The sequence below is a fragment of the Ambystoma mexicanum genome, chromosome 11 (genome assembly GCF_040938575.1).
Source record: "Ambystoma mexicanum isolate Mex_15411 chromosome 11, UKY_AmexF1_1, whole genome shotgun sequence".
Classification (NCBI taxonomy): Eukaryota; Metazoa; Chordata; class Amphibia; order Caudata; family Ambystomatidae; genus Ambystoma; species Ambystoma mexicanum.
The window spans coordinates 1,027,351,943-1,027,375,337 of record NC_090934.1 but is presented as its reverse complement, the minus strand read 5'-3'; the positions used below and the strand labels follow the sequence as shown (position 1 = coordinate 1,027,375,337).

The 23,395-nt window shown below is 46.4% G+C and overlaps 1 protein-coding gene across 3 annotated transcripts in view; it reads left to right on the top strand.

Annotated features, from left to right (window-relative positions):
- DIS3L (DIS3 like exosome 3'-5' exoribonuclease) overlaps nucleotides 1–23,395 on the top strand; it is a 1,101,103-nt gene that overhangs the window by 76,984 nt on the left and 1,000,724 nt on the right. Inside the window, exon 1 of one of the 3 annotated variants that reach the window (XM_069624267.1) lies at nucleotides 12,165–12,294. The exons of the other annotated variants lie outside the window; for them this stretch is intronic. The gene's annotated coding sequence lies outside the window, so the exon portion shown is untranslated. Of the gene's footprint in view, nucleotides 1–12,164; nucleotides 12,295–23,395 lie in introns of those variants that run through there. 3 annotated transcript variants of the gene reach the window in all.

Below are 23,395 nucleotides of genomic sequence, written 5' to 3'. Positions count from 1 at the left end.
GCGCAAATTGTGGGCCTTTGCAAACTCTTCAGAGATATATAGTTTTGTTTGAAGATCTGCAGGTGTAGGGTCAAACAAAATCACATCGTCGGCAAAGGCCAGCCACTGTATGCGCATTGAACCCAGTTTTATTGAGAACACATTTCTTTCATTCCATGCATTGTCAAGGTCACTCATGTAGAGGTTGAATAGACATGCTGCAAGATTGCAGCCTTGCTTGAGCCCTAATTGGGTATTTATAGGGTAGGTGGTAGCTCCTTCACTAGTAATCCTGATCTTATAGGATGTACCAGTATGTAAAAGGATTATCCAATAGGTTAATACAGGGATCCCCATTACTACCAGTTTGCTCCATAATAGATTCCTGCTAACACTATCAAAGGCCACCGAGATGTCAATGAATGCCATGTATAATGGACAGGCATCCTTATACCTGGATTCAGCTAAAACATGAGACATCAGTGACATTCAAAGTAGTGCTCATCTCCTTCCTGAAACCAGTTTTTTTTTTTAATATAAGCCATGTTGAATTATGTGTTTCAAGTTCCCACAGTAAAAGTATAGCAAAAACCTTTGCCTCTGTGTCCATGAGCGAAATAGGGCGATCATTTTCAGGATTCTGGGAATTGCCCTTCTTGAAAATCGGTATGATTATTGATGTTGCCCACGAACAGGGGATGTTACCAGAGGAAATAATTAGGTTGAATTTTGCTTTTAGTAAGTTAGCCCAAAGGGCTGGATCAGTTTTAAAAACACATGGTAATTGCATGAGGGCCAGTGGACTTAGAAAACGTTAATTTCCCAGTCGCCCATTCAATATCGGAATGCGGCCACTTCAAAGTTTCCGTTGTCTTCAGATGTACAAGTTGAAAAGAACAATTCTTGAAGCGTTCGGGGATTTCGTATTTAGCAGTAATGTAAGCTTTCCATACTTCATCAGATCTAATACTATACGTGGTAACTCTGGCACCTCGATTAGGTTGTTTGATCATTTTCCAAATGGCTTTTGAATCATATTTACAGATGGATTTTATTAGGGTACAGTTAACTTTGTTAAAGTTAAGCGATCTTGCAGCCTTGACCCTATTCTTGTATTTTTGCAATATCTGTTTGCGTAAGTGTTGATATAGGAGAGAATCATGTTCCATCAGTTTTAATTGTCTTAAATTGCGATTTCTTTTTTTTCTTTTCTCTTTTTAAGATCTTACAATTAGGGTCAAAGGGATGAAGGCAGTTCTTACTAAACAAAGTATGTTTCGTAATGATGTATCGAATTGCTTTATCAACTAAATTAGATCTAAGTTCTCACGTAAACATGGAACAGGAACCCTTGCAAAGACTATTGTGATGTCTCTTCAAGTCGTCAGATATGCTACAGGCAAGTTCTTTACAAAGGCCAGGTTTCCAACGCAGCAAGGTTATTTTGGGGTGTGTTTCCAGTAGTTTTAGTACACCCCACATTGTTTAAGTGTGAGTATTCTATGTGGGTACACAAAGTCAAGGACTGTATAACCCCCGCCTCCAAGAATGTTGCGGTCCCTCCAGGTTGCAATCTAAGAAAGATATTGCCAATCTGACAATCATCAAATATGTGATCCATCGCTTCCCACGCTTTGTAGCAAGAGTATTGCGATGTGATGACAGATAATCACACAAGGCCAAGCGTGTATTGCATAAAGTCGCCCCCTACAATTATTTCAAACTCTGATATTTGTGCAAAGATATTTTCAAAGCAATTATCAATTTCGTCGAACATTGAATCAATTGAGATTTTCAGTGGGTTCCAGTACAAATTTACTAGAAGTAATGTTTTAAATTCAGTTTTCAGAAATAAGAGAGCTACAGCCAGAATATTAGCTGATTTCCAAATCATTTTGGTTAGGCATTTGATAGTATTGTTAATGGCAATAGCCAAACCACCAGAGGGGTAGCCTAGATGTACACTGGAAGCATAGGAGCAATAAGTGCTAAATCCTTCTAGGAATAGTTCATCTGTTTTTTTGGTTTCTTGGATGAGCATAACATTAGGGAGCGTATCGGGTTCAGCATTCGATAACCATTTTTGAAGATTATGGCAGCCGCATTAATTCCAAGTTGAAATTCTAAAGGCTTTTTGCGAGGATTGCTAATTGGATGATTTCAGCATTTTAGTGTTCAGCATTGTTACCAATAAAGGTTCAACCCAGGTTATTTCCTTCCCTACTATTGCCATAATGTTAGATATACATTGTTGCTTGTCACTACCAATTGCAGGACCGCCCTGGGTTTGTCCTACCACGGGTGCAAGTTCCGGTAAGGGATGTTGCAGGAATTCTTGTGTTTTCAGGTCATCACCAAAGGTGAAAAGCGAGAACCCTAGATCCTGCAACTCGGATCGGCAACCCCAAATAATTTCAGAATATTAGCAGAGGGGAGGTAACACAACATCCAATAGTTCTGTCGGGCGAGGGGAAAATCATGTCAGGTGATTCGTAGTAAGTATACAAAGTTGTGGAATATGTGAGATTAATTTCCGAAAATTGACTCGCTTTTAGTCTTTTTTTTTTTCTTTTTTTTTCGTAGTGACCCAGTGTTTCCTCCAAGACTGATGATTTTCATTTCGATAGGATTTGATTTAGATTTAATAACTGTATAGTTGTGTTTTAAAGGGTCGTTCGACACGTTAAGGACAAGGCTACTGGGGACACTAGAGCTATAGTTGCAGTGCCTAGCATTGGAACTAGATACAGGATTTCCCCCCAAGAATGTGGTAGCGTTGGTAGTGCCGTTAAAATGTACATTGGTTGGAGTTGTTTTGTTACCGTGACCACCTTCTTTTTTTTTCCACGTGAATTTTTATTGAACATTTTCCAAAAGCAGTGCATAGCAATAAACCACTGAAAATAAAACATTGTCGAAGAACAGCGGACAAAACCACTCCCTTCCCACCCCCGCTCATATAAAACCGAACCCAATAGGGCAATGGAGAGTCAATCATCGAACAAATTCGGGACCAGACAAACTAACAATGCTGACAATGCGGGCTCGCCTCAAAAATAAAAGAGGAAGTTATCATAGTAGGAAGGTCAATACACATCGCAGGCTACTCGTGCCCCCCGCTCCTCAGTCTCCATTGATTTACAGTCTTCATGGAGTACAACTACCATCCAATCTTGCAAAAATGAGTTCATAGCATCATGTTTGAGGGCTGAAAGTTTTTTTTGTATGTGAATATCGCCCAAAGTTTGTCCAGCCAGTCTGATTTAGAAGGCACCACGCCACTTTTCCACCTTTGGACAAGGGCAAGCTTCCCCGCATGCAGCATGGCCTAGAACACCCTCGGCAAGGTGGTCTCATCCGCATCCCGTGCCGGAACACCAGAGGAGAACAAGGGGCAGCAGAGGCAGTTAGCTGCCAGAAATCTCCTTAATCATGATTGCTCAGATTGATTCCATGGATGTTTACGGTATCTACTAAGGGAATAAGTATGTGCGAGAGACAGAAGTAATCTATCAGAGAACTGTATAACCCCACCTCCAAGAATGTTGCGGTCCCTCCATGTTGCAATCTAAGAAAGATAGTCCGACCAGAAAAGCTGAATAGCGGGCCACCCCCACCAAACGTGGAACCAAGTCCCAAGCTGACCACAACTCCTCGGACAGAGCGGGGATGCCCCCCAGATACATTTTAGCAAGTCTCTCTGGTGCAATGTGCCATGCGTGAAGCATCTTAAAGTTGTGTGCCATAGCCGCTGTGTACAGGGAACCAGAGAAGAGAACCTTAAAGATGGACGACCAAGTGGAGTTAACTACTTCTCCTTCCACCCATCCCTCCCACTGCTTCTTAAAGCTCTGTCTAGGCTCTGCGTCTGCTGTAATCGGGGCATTTTAGAACTTGGAGAGGGATCCCTTCCTAGATTTGGAGTCTACTATCACTCTTTCCAGCGGCGTGAGGGGGCGGGTCAGGTTGCCAGCCCACTGGGGATCTGTCATGATCCCCTTCACTCGAATGTAGTCAGAAATTGAGATCGAAGCATCCCCCAGGGTCTTCACTAAGCCGTCATAGTCGATGAATACTCCCAGCCGAAGCAGTTGAGCTGCCCGTTCCAACCCCCCGTCTGACCATCCCTGAGTCCCGCGGAGATTCCTCCTACCCAACTCAAACGGAGAAGCCCACACCGAGGACAGAGGGGCTGGCCAGGAGAAAAGAGCTTCATTTCCTCTATTCTTTCTCCAGAGTCCACAACACTGACAAAGTGGGGTGTGTTCTAACCGCACTTGGGAAGTTCTCACCCACGGCCCATACGAGATCCCTCACATTTCTGGGATGTACATGGATGTCTTCTATATATGACCAATAGGTCCTCATATCATCCCTCAAATGCTCCAACAACACTCTTAATTGAGCCGCCTTATGGTAGCGCCGGAAGTCGGGCAGGCCAAATCCTCCATGTTATTTCGGAAGGGTTGGGGTCTCGTGCCTGAACCTCGGCTTTTTCCCTTTCCAAATGAACCGTAAAACTTCAGAGTGGAGGGACTTAGAAATGAGTCCGGGATAGCGACTGGAAGAGAGGAGAATAGATGGAGCAGCCGTGGTAATATGTTCATCTTGACTGACACCATACGGCCAAACCAGGAGAGTGTCAGGGGGGGGGGGGACCAGCGCCAGAGATCTGAGATAATCTTAGCGAGAACAGGGGGGGGATAATTAACTTCAAAGAGGCCAGTCAAAGCCCTCAGGATCAGCACACTCGGGTAAGGCGTAACCTCCTACTCCATTCTAATACCCTCCCAGGAGTCCCTCCCTTTCACCTCTGAATCCGCACTATCCATAGGCATCAAACACGATTTCGCTAGGTTAATTTTCAACCCGGAAAATGTACCAAAGGCGTGAATCGGGTCAAGGAGGTTTGGGAGCGAGTGCCGAAGATTGGTAACATATGCCAGAACGTCATCAGCGAAAGCTTGAAGTCGAGGTCACCACAACGGACCCCTGCTGTCCCCTGATGGCGCCTTACTGCTATAGCTAGGGGCTCCATCGCAAGGGCATAGAGTAGGGGCGAGATCTGGCAGCCCTGCCAGGACCCTCAAAGGGAGAACGGAGCCAGGGTCACTCCATTAATCGCCACCTTGGCAGTCGGGCCATTGTACAAAGTTGGAATCCAGCTGAAAAATCTCACACCCCAACCCCATTTTCTGTAAAACTTTGCCCAGGTAGGCCCACTCGACTCGGTCGAAGGCTTTTTCCAAGTCCAATGACAAGAGATGGGTCTCCTCCCCTGAAAGGGCAACCTTGTGCATCAGACCCAATGACTTACTGATGTTATCTCCTCCCTGCCTCCCTGAGATAAAACCCACCTGATCGCCATGGACCAGTGACGTGAGATTTTGGGCTAGCCCATTCGCCAGATGTTTGGCTAGTATCCTCATGTCCGTGTTGAGCAGGGAAATGGGGCGGTAGGACTGGCATTTTCTCAGACTTTTCCTCCCTTAGGGATGACAACAATACAGGATGAAAGCATGGTTTGAGGGAGACAGCCTGAGTCTAGAACGCCATTGAAGAGTATAGACAGAAACTGGGCAAGGGCATAGCGGAATGATTTATAAAAGAACTTGAACCCATCATCCCCTGGGGTGGTACCAGATTTGATTGAGCCGATAGTATCAATCACTTCATGGGGAGAAATGGGTCTCTCCAGAGAGTCGACTTTCTCGGGGGGGGGGGGGGGGAGAGAAGGGAGGGGGAGGCAAGGGATAGGCAAAGCATCTAGAAATCTGTCTATATCCGCCCCATCTCCGTTATATTCTTGTATATTTGTACAGGTGCTCGTAGTACCTGTAGAATTGGTCTGCAATCTCGGGGTCGTCTCGTCAGCACACCCCGTCTGCAAGTACGAGCACATCCACCCTCCTACTCTCTCTAAGCTCTCAAAGCCTCCATGTCAGGATTGTATCAGCTTTTTCACCTTTCTCCATATATTTTTGTTTAAGGAAGGACAGCTTCCTCTGTTTGCCCGACAAGGAGAGCTGCGAGTTTAGCTTCAAGTTGCTGGAGTTCAGCCCACTTCCCCGGCAACATCTGGGACCTTAGTTTGCCCCCCGGCTGAATAGCCTCGATTTTATCCCTAAGAATTCTCTCCGCTCTACCCCTCTCCTGCTTCCTCGCTGCACCCAGCCCTATAAGGACACCCCTGATTGTGGCCTTAAAGGCCTCCTAAATCCCTTCCAAGCCCACCTATCCATCGTTGAAATCGAAGAAATCTTTTACGGCAGCTAGAGTGGTCTGAGCTAGCTCCTTTTCCTTCAGCAGATGATCATTGCAGGTCCACCTCCCAGGCTCAGTAACTCTAAGGGGGAATCCCTAATTGAACCTTAACCATGTTGTGGTGAGACCATGGGGTCACCTCCACCTTCACTTCCGAGATACTTTCGTAAAGGCCTTTGTCAATGAGAATATAGTCAATTCTAGAGAATGACCAGTAGGGTTTCGAAAAAAAAAAAGTGTATAACGGTTCCTGGCCTTCTCGGGCCGAGTGGGAATCCCTAAGCCCTACCTCTTCATTAGTGCTCTGGAAAGAGGCTGCTAGGCGCTTCTGCAACTGAGCTTCTATGCCAGGGCGGTCGGATAGCCTGTCGCGAGTCGGGTCGAGTACCATGTTAAAATCTCCTCCACCACCAGCGCACCCTCAGTAAATGTTATAATTTTGAGCTTCACCTCCGACCAGAAGCGGTCCTGGGCCTCGTTAGGGCCATAAATAGAGACTAGGGTCACCTTGGTCCCTCTAATTTCCCCCTTGACCATTACATAGCGTCCCTCTGAATCGCTCTACATTGGGCTTCAGGGTTAAAATGAGCCTTCTGGGAGATCACAACCGCCGCTCCTCTTTTCTTGACCTGGGATGACGCATGGAAAACCTTTTTTATTGACCAAGCCTTCAAAGGGGCCTCATCACCCCTCATCCAGTGGGTCTCTTGAAGAAATAAAACCTCAAGATTCAGCCTATTGAACTCCTTCACCACCAGGGACCTCTTATAAGGAGAGTTGAGACCTTGCGTGTTTAAAGAGCCTAGCGTCAGCGGTTGACTACAATCAGCCATTGAGTAAATCAAATCTAGCATCTGATCCCTGGGAGCTCAAACCCCCTTGAGATAACACTCCCGACTGATTCTCCAATGGTCCCCCATGACATGAATCAACATTCAAGTAACAAAAACTCCAAACGGTTGGCGCAAACAAACTCACCCACAACCCAAAGAAAGAACACCCTTCCCTCCCCCCGTCACCTCTTTCACGAGCGCCTGGAATAACTGTGAGATCAACGTTGCCGTAAAACCAGGCCACCATGGGCCGCCTCCACCAGGGCCGCCAGCTACAAGAAAAACTACTGTTCTGAGCTCGAGCTCCCCCTCCCCCCCCAGCACATGAAACAACATCAAGCGCTCCCCTCAGACCCCCCCCCTCTTGCAATACTACCCATCATTTTTACCACCCCCATCACAGAGACTCGCAGATCCGGGGGCCCCCGGGGGAACCTAGGTCCACCCTGATTCCCGAGTCCCCTCAGCACCCTTTAAGGAAGTCAAGGAAAAAACCACCAGTTCAAGTCAAGAGCCAGGCTGCCCCGGGAGGGGCGGCGTCACCTTTCTATATTTCCTGTGGCCCCGGATGCGACGCCTTTCTACAAACTCCGAAGCCTCACGGTGGTCCTCTCCCGTCCTTAAAAGGCTTCAAGGAGGAGTCACCCAAAAATTCACTAGTCACTCTCTGCATATCGGACTCCGTAACAAGGGAATATTTGTAGCCTTCAACTTCAAATGAGATCGAAAAAGGGTGACCCCACCTGTATCTCACTCCCTTGGACTGCCGCCACTTTGTCAAGGGACTGCAAAGTCTCCGGCGCGACCGGGTGAGAGTTGAAAGGTCTTGGTAGATCGTTATTTTAGAGCCTTCCCAGTCGATGGGGCCTTTTCTCCAGACTAGCTCCAGGATCTTGTTTTTTTTGGCATAATAATGGAATTTCGCGAGGATTGATCTAGGTTCTCTAGCGCGTGCTCCTGCTCTGAGCTCTATCAATTTTTGGCTTGCTTGTGTTTCCTCCATCAGTTTACTTATAATTGCTTTAACCACGCTCATGATATCTGCCTGCGTCTCCCCTTCCCGCTGTGGAATACCAAGGAACCTTCGGTTGGAGCGCCGTTCTCTGTTTTCTAGTTCATCAAGTTTGAGGGTGACCTTCTCCTCCCGCCTCTCCAACTCTGCCAGGCGCATGTCAAACTGGGTTTCAAGGTCTGTTGAGGTTTGATAGACCAAGGCTTGGACTCGATCGTCAACAGCATCAACCTTCTTGTCTAAGGAGTCAAGCCTTCTGCTGATGTCCTCTCTAAAACCTCGGATCTCCTCCAACAGTGGCGCCATGCTTCGACTCATTGATTGGGCCTCCATCGCCTCTGGCTGGCTTGAGGATTGCATGGTACCCCCTTACCTCGTCTGGTCGGTGGTGCACCGGAACTTCTGTAGGGATTGTGACCAGTCCATCAAGAAAGGAGAAGGCAGCTTTGGAAACCAAAGAATCAGGGGGTCTAGTTTGGATCTGGATATTCAGGAATGACCGGATGGGCTCCCGCACGCCACTCGTCGCTCGCACCTCCTCCCTCTCCTCTGTAGCCCCAGACTAGAGACCGTCACGTCAGCTTTCGGCAGAGTGGCACCTGGTCAGCCGTTCAGATGCACGTTGTACCATCCATCGACAGTTGTGGTGGGGGGGATGTAGTGAGCTGAACACACTCATCGGGGTGTGGCCGCGAGAGCCCAGACAGATCGTTGGTGCGCAGTAGGCTGAGGAGAGCCGAAGGGGAATACCTGCTGCTGCACATACAGAAGCGGAGGCTGATAGTCCAATAGGATTTTCTTCCTCTGAGACCACAGGCTGGAAGGGGGAGGACCCACCAGTCAGGCTCGCACTGGGGGGTGGGGGGAGGAAGAGGGCTAGGGCTCCTGCCCCTCACACCAGAGGCCCGAAGGTTCCAACACTAGCAGAGGGGAGATTACACAAAGGGGGCGAGGAGGGCAAATCCTACTGCACACAGCGTGGGGAGCCAGAGCAGTGTCTCTCTGTGGGAGGGAACAGCACCCGGGCGGATGGTCCCCCAACCGCTCCAAAACCCCGCCGCTAAAGTCTCGGGCCGATCCTGGTAGGTGCCCTGTAGCCAGGATCACATCTTCTGTCACGTCTCCCGTTGCTCGCCCCATTAAGAATCACACGATCACACACCCCATACCACACCTAACCTCAAGAGCAGTCCCGGCACATAGAAAGACCCAGCAGTTTTCCTGGCATAGGAGGACACCAGCCTGTAGCCCCGGCGTCTACCGTCCTTTGTTTCGCTGGCAGTTGCCATGGAGGCGCACTCACGGCTGGTCACGCCCACAGAGACTCCCACGGCAACCCCGGACATCCGGTGTCCCGTGACCACATGATCATGTCACGTCTCACACGTCCATGGGACACATCACGTGACTACTTAATCAGTTTAAAAGCATCTTGGCAACGTGGGTACAGCGCTTCACAGCTGATCTCTTGAGGATTGTTTAGCGCTCTGGTTTACCTGTTTATGATCACAGACTTTGCGACCTCGGACTGTTCTTTGGATTTGTCTTGCCTGCCCCTCGGATTTCTGTCTCTTGGATTCCGCCTTGTTTCCCCAGCTCCTTGACCTTGGAACTCGCTCTTGGACTGCCTTTGGATTATCCTCTCTGAACCTAGAATCTTGGAACTTGGTTTGAACTTCTTGCCTTACTGGTCCATCTACATCAGACCCAGGTGTGACTAACCTATAAACCGTGCAGAACACCTCTTTCACCATCATCAGCAATCTGTGGCTCTCACCACGTTTAGGACCCCACTTACAACACTCCTGGGTAAGCCTTGTTAATACTGATTGTTACCTGTTACCCGTACCAATTGCACTGCTCCCGTTTAACCATTGCCTTGCAGCAGTCAGAGGTCCTTCCGGCGTTCCTGCTACCTGATTGACGGCTCAACACACCTGTGGCCTCAAAGATTGCACAGACAGTGTATCCTTTCTGTCTGTGCGGTACTTGGGGACAGAGGTACAATAATGTGCACAACCATCAAGATCAGAACATCCTCAAGGCCAGATTATCTCCACTGCCTCCCGTAGACCCTGCCTAACAGGTTCTGCCTCAGCACTTCTTGGAGTCCTCTCTCCCCAGCAGGACGCGCCCGTATCCTGATCAAGTCTCCTCGCGTCGCCTAGACGGCCCCGCTGCCGTAATCCTCTACTAGGATGCCTGCGCTGCCCACCACGTCACCACATGATAAGGTGTACCTGTTGTCCAGGTGGGAGGGTGCATCGCCTTTACGATGTAGGGCAGGTTCAGTTGGTGGACAAAGGTCAGTAAAACACGTTTTAGGGTCTCTGAAGCGCCCCTCCTGCTGGGATGCACCGCTCTGCTTCTTGCTCCAGCGGGGTATCCCCCAGCGCCCTCTCGATCCGGTGGAACCTGGTGGAATCTAAAGTAATCTTCTTTAGTTCTTTTATTGGAATCAATATGAGAGGTCTTAGGAGTGGTGTAGGGTTTCATTAGAAGTCTGTTCGAGTGATCATCTGTTCTCGTCAGTTTAAGGGGAAAGAGCACATTATCTCGAGCACATGGGACCAGTGGAATGAGGAGTCCGATAGAAGGATGCACTTGCTTGTCTAGTGCTGCCATTGCCTAAGGACGTATAGTAGCAGTATAATTTTGGCTATTGTTATTGGGTGAGTGTGTTTTTATCTCGCTCTGATTAAGGTAATCGAATATTGAGGTATCGTCTAATGGAGAACTCCTCCCAGTTAATGCAGGGTCAGGGCAATAAACATTGGGCATTATATAGGGGTGTACAAGAACAACATGGTCAGCTGAGCCGTGAGCATTAACTGGTACTGTCGGAGTCATGTTATTTGCATCAAAAATCGATCCGTGTTTAAGTTGGGCATGGTTACTAAATACAGTTGCCATGTTAGAACTGGCAATTTCCAGGGCATTTAAACCCGAATATGAGTAATTCCCTGCACAAATCGTTAAATCAATGTTGCTAGTGGAAATGCCAGATAGTTGGACATCAAGGCAGCGACTGCGTAAGCCATTTGCCATAATTCGCGATTGTGAGTCAGTGAGCATAAGATGCAACATTTTGCAATATAATTTTGTCAAAAGGGGGAAAAGGAAATAAGTAAATAGAAGAGCAAGAATAGAGGGTAAGAGACTAAGAGAAAAAATAAATGAATAAAGACTACAGTAACCTACCGGACACCCTCACAGCCAACAGCACAGTTGGCCACACTTGGATGCGCATGCTGGGGTTTTGTAGGCTTCTGGGTGTCGTGGGTGCCGGGGGGCGTGACTAGAGCATACAATGGTTCTAGGAAAAAAAAAAGAAACAGCATAAGTATTGTATGTACAAGAACGGCCTCGTGGTGTTGCTTGCACCAGATAGAGGCAGGAAGCACAGCCCACCGAAGTCGGCGCGATACAGCCCAGCCCACCTCCGGAAGAAGCAGGGAGGTGAATGTAGCAATGTAATAAGTAAAGTGAGTATTTTCTTTGGAATTGGAAGTTCATTTGCTTCAGTCCATATGGCAACATTTCGCCTTGATTTATAAAAATCGCCCTTCACCTTGCGCATACAGAGTCCTCGTGGTACAAAAGTACTCAAATGAATAGTCCACCAGGAAAGTTAGTAATAAAAAGCACCGCTGCCACAGCCCAACAGCACACGTGTCCACGCTAGTAAAATCCTTACCAATATCACCTTTGAGAGGCAAGCAATCTGGATGGCCGCATTAAAAAACCGCCTGGTATTAGATAAAATGTTAGTAGAGGTAGCAGGAGCTTGTAAAATAATTGGGAATCATGTTGCACCCTTATAACTGACTACAATACCGATATCTTTAAGGACATTGATGACATGCATAAGATCGCAGCTCAAATGCATTATAACATTGGGGACGAAAACAGTGAATCATGGTTGCGGGAATTGGTTAAATCTTGGGGATGGAAACCTCTTGTTCTTATTTTGGCTATTGGAGGAGCAATGGCTGCCTGCTGCTGCTGTATACAATGCTTCCCTTTATGTGTGTCTCTTATAGGTAATTGTTCTAAAAAAAACTGATGGGAGCACTAACGCCTAAACCTACTAATGCTATGCTGACCAATGGAGTTCTAAACATGGAGGAAGTGATCGGATGACATGAAATTGATATTTCTGATAATGAAGATACAATAAGAGACATAACTCTGAAGGGCGAGCAGGTATGGCCCTATTGAAGTATTGTCTTGCTGATGGTAAAAGGGTTGCTTGTTAATATAAAATCCATTTTTGTAAAACTGCCATTTGATTTTTCTCAGCAAGACAAAAATGCTGTGCACAGTATATTTCCACTGCATCCTGAAACTGATGAGACAGCTAGTTTTTGTCCCCTACGTCCGCTTTGCAGCTGCATCCTGAACATGTTTTGACCAATTATGACTCATAGCCAGAATGTCCGGCTTTGGTGCCAATTCCTGCAATGTATGTAAACGCTGCCCTTGTCCGGCATCTGGTGTTCCTTCCTGCAATACATGTCAAAATAGCCCCTGTCCGGCCTTTGTGCTCCTTCCTGCAACGTCTGGGAAAACAGGCAATAGTGTTTGGGCAGGAAATTGCAGTTGACTAGGTGTGTCTTATTTTTGTCAGCCATATGACTCAATGTTAGTGTTTTTGTATAAAGGGTATTGGATCTGTAATGTTAGTAGCTCACTTGGACACTATCCTTCTGGTGCTGTGTTAGAGACAGCCCTTTCACGAAAGCCCTTGTCTTGATTGAAATAAATGATTGTTAAACCCACTTACTAGTGTGTTTATTTGAGGAGACCTCGGCCGTTGGAATTTAGGATTTACAGAACTAATTATCTTTTAATCTGGATATTGTCTTGATTGCTTGTTCCAAAATTATGTGGTTTGGAGTCTAGTTTTGACGATTGCCTATCATTCACTATAAGGAATACGGTTTGTCAGACATTTTGGATAAAAACAAACCACTTACAGCACTGCATTGCTTACACTGTCTTCCTGTGGATTTTGGTACACAGTTCTTGATTCTAAATGTCAATGTCCTGTCTGGAAAGTTGATACTAGGTTTATCGACTTATCTTGACTCTTTCTAAATTCTATTCATTCACTATCTGCATAAAATCTTTGTTATTCAAGATCACTATTCCAAATAAGTATGTCATCAATGAATCCCCCCAACCCCCGTAAGATAATGGGGTTGATATTATTATTAAGCCTGCAATGTGTGTTCCTCAAAGTGACCCACTAAAAGATGTGCGTAGGTGCAGCGCATTTTGACCCATGTAACTGTTTGTATAGTGTGCAGTTGAAGCTAAGCAATTGTATTAGCATGGAGTAATGTGCCTAATAAATCATTAATTTCCTCTGTAACGACATGGTTGAGATCATTTAGATCCCTTTGTCACCTTGGATGCTGGTATAACTTAACTCTACACAGTCATCGGCAAACTCTGGTGCAACATATTGACCACCAATAGATTTCAGAAAAACTCTTTACCAGACAAGTGCAGGAATATGCTTCACACACCTGCATATGTTTTTCAAATGGGTCTTGTGAAGGGATGATGCCCTGAGCAACTTTGGTTATTGCACCTAATCCGTATATATTCCTCAATGAGAGGCAGAAATGCCCCACACATTTGGTGTAGTGAATGTGCAAACTGTATGTGTAACGGTGAACACAATGCATTACATCAATAGTTGATCCGATAGGACATTGAATTATGCTTTTGTAAATGGTTATTAAAGTAGAGCACAGGAGATCTTCACTTAAATTAGCTAGTAAGTTGGGCAACAATGGAAGTCTTAAGACCTTCTTTTCCCACAACCTTCTGTGGCAATAAGTCAGCGTAAGGGCACAATTTGTTTAAATTACATGGTGCTCCATTGCCATGAGCTATACTAATGTCAATGACACTTCAAAAGTTTATTTAGGCACATGCTATACTAATTTAGCATTCTAAAAAAAAAATATTGCCGTCATATAAACACCAATAAATTGTAATGGTGAAAAAAAAAATAGTTTGTTAACAAATAATTCTATTATTCTTTCAGAAGCTCTTTTCGCACCACCTCTATATGGAATGGTGGCATGGGTATTAAAAAGCGATCAAGGACTAATTTCAAGTCAAACACTTGTATACGTTCTTTGGATACGCTTGACTTTAAAATTGTTCTGGGAAACTTTCTAATAGCAACATATTTTGGGCAGAACAACACAAAATGGAGTATAGTTTCCGCTGTGTTGGTGCAAAGAAGACACAACACGATAGTCTGATTTATCATTCCAACAGACCAGCAAATGGCAGATCAGCAGCAACTCAACTTAAATCTGAAGTGGACAAGTAAAAACTTTTTTTTTTCTTTTTTTTTTTTCTTCTTCAGGGGTTTTGTAGGATCCAGATAAGGTCATTTCCATACTGAGAGGACCATAATGAGCTTTGTTTCCTTATTTCAATTTTTTTTTTTTTTTTTTTTTGGCAGGATTGTAGGTCCTTTCAATGGGAATTTTTTTTTTAATCTAAATTAATTTGTAAAATTATATAATGAACAAGTGTCTTTTTGATCTAGTTAATCCAGTGGATATTAGATGGGTTTTCTCTAGTAAATGTAATACAATCTTCTTAGTTATAGAGCATTCGGATTGTATGACATTGATAACCATATATATTTCCGTAGCAGCCTTGCCTCATCCAAAATAGGTTTGGATTAGCTCTTGATTAGCTCACCATGAATATAAAAAAGTATAGCGGAAACTTGTAGTGTTAAGATGCTCCTCCGAGCATCCTCTATTGTTTAGATACTTAAAACCCCTTCAAACCCTCAGATTACTGGGGCATGACCGACATGGCCTTGCTAACATCCCATAACGTGCCCCCTCCACACTAGAGCAGTTGGGATGAAGGGAACACATGTTCCAGAATGCATAGAGCTGCATGATTTGAATTGCATTCTATTGCTGGAATAAACCCTTTCCCATAATTCCGATTTTGTGAACAGCCCAGTTGGTTACCCATGGAAGCTGAAAGGAAAGCGCCCCACCACTGGTAGTAAGTAGTACACAACTGTCTAGAGACCTAGAATATGTTAATCGAACAAACTGCAATAGGCACCCATCACATATAACACAATGACCAGGATAAAATGTGTAGAGGCTGCAATGTGCCAAGTACCGTGTGGGGTGTGCAGGGATGACTGGATGCAGTATATAGGGAAGCATACATAGTCTGCAGAGCAGGATGACCACAACTTTTCGGCAATGTCAAATGTAAGAGATACTTAACCAGATGGTACTTGAGTGATCCCAAAGTACTTTATTGAAGTCAAATGCCATCACCACTTCGTCATGAGGGGCAAGTACGACAATTACCTAGATGCAAGTGGCCCAATGTCCTTCCATTTGCAGGTAATTCTGGCTACCCACAAATACCATGGCTCAGGCATTTGATGTTTTCTACTCCTGAAAGGAAGTTTCCGATGCAGTCCAGAGAAGGTTGGGGAAGATGGACCTTGTGTGATGCTGCCATAATATGTGCGCCAGGACAATGTACCATTGCCTGCTGAGGAGGACCTGGCACTGGCCGACTCAGCAGAGGAGGTGGATGACGAGCCATGGGATGAACTACTGGCACATGCCTGTGCAGAAGGCAGGGATGTCCGCGTGCAGTGTTAGGAACTGATAGACTTTTTTTTTTTTTAACAATAAAATACACACTGCACAATGAGTGAATTCACTGTAGTAAAATCTGACTGAAGCCAAAAGACTACCGGATCGTTACTTGTTTTGTAAACTCCATTGTTTACATATGTGACATCCATGCCCTTTTCACCCCCTCCCCACTCTTCATTCCGCAAAACCCATTCCCTGCTTCCACCCCCCAACAAAAATCAATTTCCAGAGGCCGTTTTCTTCACTTCTTGCTGCTCTTCCCCGGTCCAGATGGAGACTTTGGCACACCCATGGCAGTAAGTTGAGACCTGCATTGTGGACTACTGGACGTTGTGGACTACTGGCAAGAGATCCCTATGTTGGGGTGATTGATGCAAAGCTATTGGAAGCAAGTCCACAGATGTGCTGCAGTGTCAGCAGCAGAACATGTTGCATGGTTTCATGACCTGCAGAGATGGCCTCAGTTCTCCCAGTCTCTGCCCAAACGCAGTATTTGAAGCAGTTGCTTCTGTGAGGTGTCTGCACTGTTCCCTTGCCACCTGGCGAGAGGCACCCTGTACTATGTCACGCATTGCTTACACATGCTGCAGGTGGTTGGAGGTCTGTGAGTTCCTACATTCTTTGCTGGCAGTGGTCCATCCTCGTAGGCCTTTGGCATATGGCACTGAGAGTATCTCGTAGCACCTGATCCATTTGGGGGGGTGTCACCTTGGGAGTGCATTCTACTTCCATCATCCCCATCAGCTGCAGAGCCTTTGACCTCTATGCCGATATCTGTGTCCAGATAGGGCTGTCAATGTAGAACTTGAGCAACGGAGCAACACTGAGATGATGATGCAGGGAACTCTGATAATGCCTTTCCTGCACACAACCCCATTCCTAGCCCAGAGTATACATCCACCAGTGTGCTGGTGACTGGGGAAGTATCATGAGTGCCTGTGGCTTGACAGGTAGTGGTAGTCTGTTCCTTGGCAGAAGTGGCAGTGACCTGTCCAGCAGTGGTGTTGGTTTGCATTTTGGACCCTGCAGTGGGAGTGATGTCTGTGGTGTTGTGGGTACAGGTGTTGCAGTGGCAACAGGTTTCTTAGCTGGTGTTTCTGGCAGACTATGAGTAGCATGAGTGGGTGACAAACCTTTTCTGTCAGTTGTTTGCTGAGCTTCATTTGTGCCCTCTGCCTTTGAAGGTCCAGCTGCACTGCTGATGGCGTCATGTGCTTTCGGAGCCTGTTGTAGGAAAAAGGAGCTCTACTCTGTGAGTTCCTAGATATTTGTTAACATTAATTTCATCCCTGCAAGCGAGAGGCTGCTCAATGTGCATCTGTTGTGGGTTGGCTGTGATACATCTCAGCAAATGAATACACATGATCGCTCAGTTGTACGTTGTGTGAAAAACCTAAGGGTCTTTACCTGCCTTACCCCCGGGGATTTTTTAAGCAGGTTGCCAAGGACTGGCTGTTGTTTTTGGATCCTAACCTTGGGGCAGACAAGTGAGGGAGGATCACCTGGGAAGGGGGTCCTCTGGGATTGAGAAAGGAGGGCCCAAAGGACATGGTATTCCCACTTTTCTAGCCCTGACCTAGTGTACCTTCCTCTACTGTTATAGGGTATTGCAATGCATGTCCTGCCTCAGCCCAAAACTTTCTGACAAATATTCACCCACAAAGGAAAGTAAGGGAATATAAAGGCCCACAGCAGGAACCCCTTTTTCTAAATACAACACTGACTTATCCCCTTCCCCTCTAATATTATCAGAGACCCAATGTTTACCTTTCCTGTTAACCTCATCCTTTGAGGATACCGGAGTGAAAGAGACAAAACCACCAACCTCTTGTTAACATCTTTGTGATAAGATAGAGAAGATTTGACACATCATACCTTAACATTGAGAAGGGGAAGAGAAAGCTAATACCAACACCACTTTCCTATTAAAAGGACACCCCTAGACCAGAAACCTGGTATTCCCCTTTCCTTGATAATGACCTACCCACAAAACCCTCAGCCTTCATAGGATGTATTCAGGTACGCTCTCCTCTTTCCCCCAACATCACTTAAATACTGTGACAAAGAAGAGGAATTTGCGGTACAGACTTCCTATGAGAAACGCCATTAAAGTACTGAGAAGATGATGGAGGTCAAGGCACATCAACCTCTTCAGAGGTCTGGAAAAAGGGAGGCATGCTAATCCCTTTTTAATTTGAATGCCAAGTGCGCCTTCCCCTGGGCCGAGTCGGAGACCCAGGAGTGTCTGAGGGGCAGGTGGGAAGACCCTGACCTCAGACTACTAATAAAAGGCAAGGAAACCCAAGAGGAGAGGCAAGTGATGCGAAAGCCCAATGTGTTTGTGCAATCTACAATCTTATCTATAGTGAAACTGACAGAGGATTCTGCTGATACAAAGTAACGGAGTGGTCATGTGCAGGAGTACACATTGTCAAAAGACTCTGTAGCTGAATAGGAAGCTCCTGTGAATAAAGCAGAGCTGTGCGCAGCACGGTAAAACCAGGAAAATAGAGATCCTTAAAGGGGAAGCTGTGCGAAACCCGAAGTGGGAGCAACATCCCCAAAAGTAAAGGAAAATAAACTTTCCACTAAACCAAGAGTGAGAAGCATTGGGGTGGCCCCCAGCCAGGAGGTTGATGCAGGAGGGCTGCAGAGGCCTCACAAGGAGAACAGGAAAGCACCAATGACATAAGGCACCTGGTTGCGTGATCTGTAGTGGGTGGACCGTGCTGTCTGAAAACTGCGCCACGACCAGGGGCGCCTTAGCTGTAAAGGAGAGCTGCATGAAGTACAGAGGCTACAGACCAAAAGAACTTGGGAGTCTCACCCGGAACCAAGGGAAGAAGAACAGTTTATTGTAGGACTTTTTAAATTGAACTTGGGTACTTAACAAGAGTCCACATTTAACCAGTTGAGCATTTGTGAGTTGGAGAACAATCAAGAGGGTCTGGCTTGAAGGCAAGGGAAGCCCAAGAGACCCGTTGCAGTTGTACATCTTGTCAAGGTAAAGGTACTGGAACTTCAGTCAGCCAATCTGAGTTGCCAAGTTAATCCTGAGAACCTGTGGAACGCTCTAAACCAGACTGCTTTGAACTCTGGAAAGGGAGCTGCAGAGGAGCTCTATTGTCATGCTAACTTTACTTTGAACATTATCTGAGTGTCTTGAACTTGGGGAAGGGGCTACGGAAGAGCTCCCCCGTCACATCAACTTTACTTTGAACACTGTTGAGTTGACCAAATCCCAAACACCCTGTTTTCCTATAGAAGTGAGGGCAAGCATATGTTTCGACACTATTTTATTTTGGACTGACAGACTTGGACTTCCCTTAGTTTGCTTTCCTTTAGGGAACATTCCCATCTTGAAGTTAGGGCAAGTTAGGCTTTCTGCCATCCAGACCATTGAGATTAAATGTTTTCAAACTGTGTTTTACGTGTCTGTGTCATCTCTTGATACCATGCCTGTCTCGCAGTTGTCACTTGAAGGGGATAATCCGTACTTCAAGTAGTAGAACAGCGATGCTAAACTATCCGAGATATACTGTAAACCCCACCACCCGAAAAAGCTGTTTTGTTGTCTCAGGGGAACTTTGATGACTTCAAGCCCACTTGCTCCATATCACGGCCTAAGAGCTGTTGTCCTTGAGTTATGGAGTTAGTGTGATTTACATCATCAAAGTCGTTTAGCGTCACCAAAGAGGTTTTTTGTGGGTATTTCTTGGTGCAATTGTGTTTAATGCCAGGCCCTTGCTTTTGTTGGGCGTGGTGTATTTGCTTAGTAGTGTGTTGTTTGCCACATTTGTGCATACAGCATGCACATGCTCCTCACCAATGCGTCGGTCAGAATGAAGGTACAGGAATGTCATTCATGGCAGTAGCATTTGGCAGGCTGCCTGGATTTCACATTGCCATGATTTTATATTGGGATGCGTATTGTCCTTGGGGTTATGTTCCTTACTGCAACGATCATAAAGAGTGTTGGCATCTGTTTGGTTCCAACATGTTTTTTGGATAATTTGTCTAGTTGACCTGGTGATGGTTTCTTGTTGATTTACACTGATTAGTGAGGCGGAAGGGCATGGGTAAATGGTGCAGTGGCTCACACGCTTGTATTTGGTAACACTTATTTAGAAGAGTAGAGACATTCCAGTAATCAATGCCATGGTGAAGTACGCTTGTGCAATGTGCCAGGTGTTCACTTGATGATTCAATATTTTCGAAGATTAGGGTGGTGGCATCCAAGTGTTTATCGCCATTTCAGGGTCCATGGCACTACGTTGGTGTTTTTTTTTAACATTTTATTTTCCCTGTGAGGGGATCCGGACCCCTGTGTTCTGGCAAGATTTTTTTTTTTAACCTTTATTTATAATCGCTTGACATTGCAACCGAGAAACATGGGTAATATAACCAGCATTGTATGAGAAATACATATAGACATGGGTACCAGCGTAGTGGCTGCACAGGACCACGCCAAGGGGGCACATGAGTTAAGCAGCAGTATGATGAATAACCAGTCCCTTCATCACTCGGAGAGGAGAGTAGGTATGATCGGAAGGGGGCCCAGATGTTCCAGGGTTTACTCGTTAGCAGCTGCATGTTGGCCCAGCGCTCTTTGGTATCCGAGGCCCAGGTGAGGGCCTGAAGCCAATGGTTAAGTGTGGGGGGTTTGGGTCGCAACCAGGAGAGTAGAATACAACTGGTCGCAAGCAGCATGCACAAACCAGCCAGTTTCCTAGAGTTACGTCCCATCCGGGCAAGTTCTTGGAACAGGCAAGCTAAAGGGGATGGGATGATGGAACATTCAAGAATTTGTGATATGGTTGTACATACTTCCGACCAAAACATTGAAAGTTTCGGGAAGGACCAGAGCATATGGATGTAGTCGGCATTGTCTGCCTGGCACTTCGGGCATGTGGGCGATCTAACGACATGTGGTGAAGCCTGACTGGAGTGTAATGGTCCCTGTGAAGAATTTTAAATTGGATGAGCCTAAATTGGGAGTTTATGGAGATCTTGCAGGTACACACACAGACTCCCATCGCTGATCTGTTATATCGACACCAAGGTCTCTGCCCCATGCCTCTCTAAGTTCCTCCCAAGAACAGGCCATTCGGTCCTGCAGAAGGTCATAGAATCCGGAGACCCGACCTATAGTGACACTCCCCATCATAACCTCGGACAGGAGTGGCTCATCTGGGGTAGTGAGGGGAAAACCGGCCATCTGCTCTTAAGAGCGCGGCGGAGACCAGCATATTGGAGCCAGCAAGAGGGTCTACCCTTTTTAAGGACAAGGTAAATCCGTCCGTTTAATGAATGTCCCCAAGGTAAATGCGTCCCGGACAGTGCCATAACCTCCACCGAGGGGAGCCAGGAATGTAATTCCATAGGGGAAAGTTGCCATGGAATGGGTGTGGGGCGCTAGTTTTCCTCCAAATCTTGTTCCGTGCTACTATTGTGGAACCGGCGGGATCCATAGGCTCCAATTTAAAACCCAGTGAGGGAAGAACCAGGGAACGCACATCCAAATCACCAGCCGCCAGGCGTTCAAGTTTAACAGGAGGGTGCAATCCGTCAGCATCGAACCAGAAGGCCTCAAAGTCGGCCTGCGCAGCAAATCCAGTAGCCCTGGAAATCGGGGGCACCAAACCCACCCAGAGTAGTTGGGGTAGCCAATGTTTCAAGCTTCAGACTGACCACCCCGGAATGCCATAGGAAAGTGTTAACGGTCCCGGTCAGCGACTTGAAGAATTCATGGTCTGGCCAGAGCGGCACATTAAGGAATCTGTAGAAGAGTTGTGGCAAGAGAATCATCTTGAGAATTGCCACTCTCCTAGCTAGTGTAAACGTTAATTTGGACCAATTGGCTGTCTTCTGTGCAAGAGAGATGAGATATTCACCTGAAATTGAGATCGTACAAAGGGATCCGGTGATGTGTGATCGAAACCCCAAGATAGGTGATTTCCGTCTGAGACCAGGCGAACCCACGGGGATCTCCGAGGCAATTTGGAGTCAGTCAATGGAAACAGTATAGATTTGGTGCAGTTGACCTTCAGGCCTGATAGATGACGTTGTCCTCTTGGGAACTAAGATGGGGGCAAGATTGGTGTTGGGAGGAGCGAATATAAAGTAGAGCATCATCTGCATAGAAAGAAATAATGTCAAGAACCCCAATGCAAAAATTGAGGATGAGAAGGGACAGCCCTGTCTGGTACCTCTAGCTATCTCAAACAGGACTGAGCATCGGTCCTCTGTGTGGACCCTGGACACAGGAGCGGCGTATAGAAGTTTTACCCAGGAAATAAAGTGGGGTCTGAAGTTGCACCTCTCAAGTACCAACCACAGGTATCGCCAAGAAACCCAATCAAATGCTTTTTGTATATCCAAGGTGGCCGCCACAGCTTGTGCACTTGGATCGATACGCTCAAGAATATTGAATAGCCGTCGGAGGTTAAGAGAGGTGGAACGCCCCGGTATGAAGCTGGATTGGTCCGGGTGGACTATAAATGACATATATGGGGCAAGCCGGAGAGCAAGTGCTTTAGCAAACGTTTTCATGTCACAGTTAATAAGTGACAGTGGTCGGTAGGATCCACATTGTGTTGCTGATTTACCAGGTTTAAGTAAGACCAAAGTGATGCCTCCCTAAGGGAGGGAGGAAGCCTACCGGCCTAACATTACTCTTCCCAGACAGAGAGCAGATGTGGAACCAAACTGGTTTTGTAGCACTTGTAAAATTTGGTGGTAAGCCCATCTGCCCCTGGTGCTTTACCAGAAGAAAGTCTATTGCCTTAGAAAGAACCTCTACTGTGACCGGCCGCTCAAGGGAGTCTATGGTTTCTGCTGACAGTCTCAATAGAGGTAAACTATCCAAGAAAGACTCGATGTTAGCGGTGGGGGCAGAATCCGTGTTCGTGTATAGAGTTTTGTAGAAGTGAAATTCGTCATTAATGTCCTGGGACGAGGGTGCCAAAGAGCCGTCCATCCTTTCAATGGCCGGGATATGAGAGACCCCTCTTTCCTGAGAGATCAATCTGGCCAAGAAGCGTCAGGGACGCTCGCCCTCCCCATAGCTCTGGGCAGTCCTGGGGTCATCTAGGAATCTACACTCAAGTTCGGCATGCTCGCGGAAAGCATCCAAAGCCATACCTATCTCACCCAGGGTAACAGTAGATGGGAATACTGCATCCATCGTGTAGGGCATAAGGTTTCAGTCTCCACAAGCGGCTCCCTTCCCATCCCTCACCCCAATTTAATCTTGCGATACTGGAGAGTGGCCTGAGAGTTCTGGGCAGGATGGTCATTTGAGCAACAGTTAGCACAAGGATGCTAGAGTCCAGCCATCTGTCTATGCGTGAGTGCGAGTAGTGAACTGTGGAATAAAACGAAGAGTCGAGAGTCAGGTGCAGCCATCACCAAGCATCTACCACATCTAGTTGTGATTGTATTTCTATGATGGTTTTAGTGGACTTAGTAAGCTGGCGAGGCCTGGTGCCAGACCGGTCTAGATCATCATCATCATCATCATCATCATCATCATCATCATCTATCATCAACAACAGTAAGAGAAAGAAAATCTGGATTGTCCACGTTGGGGCTGTAGATGTTGAGCAGGACCACCTCTCTTCCAAGAAGAG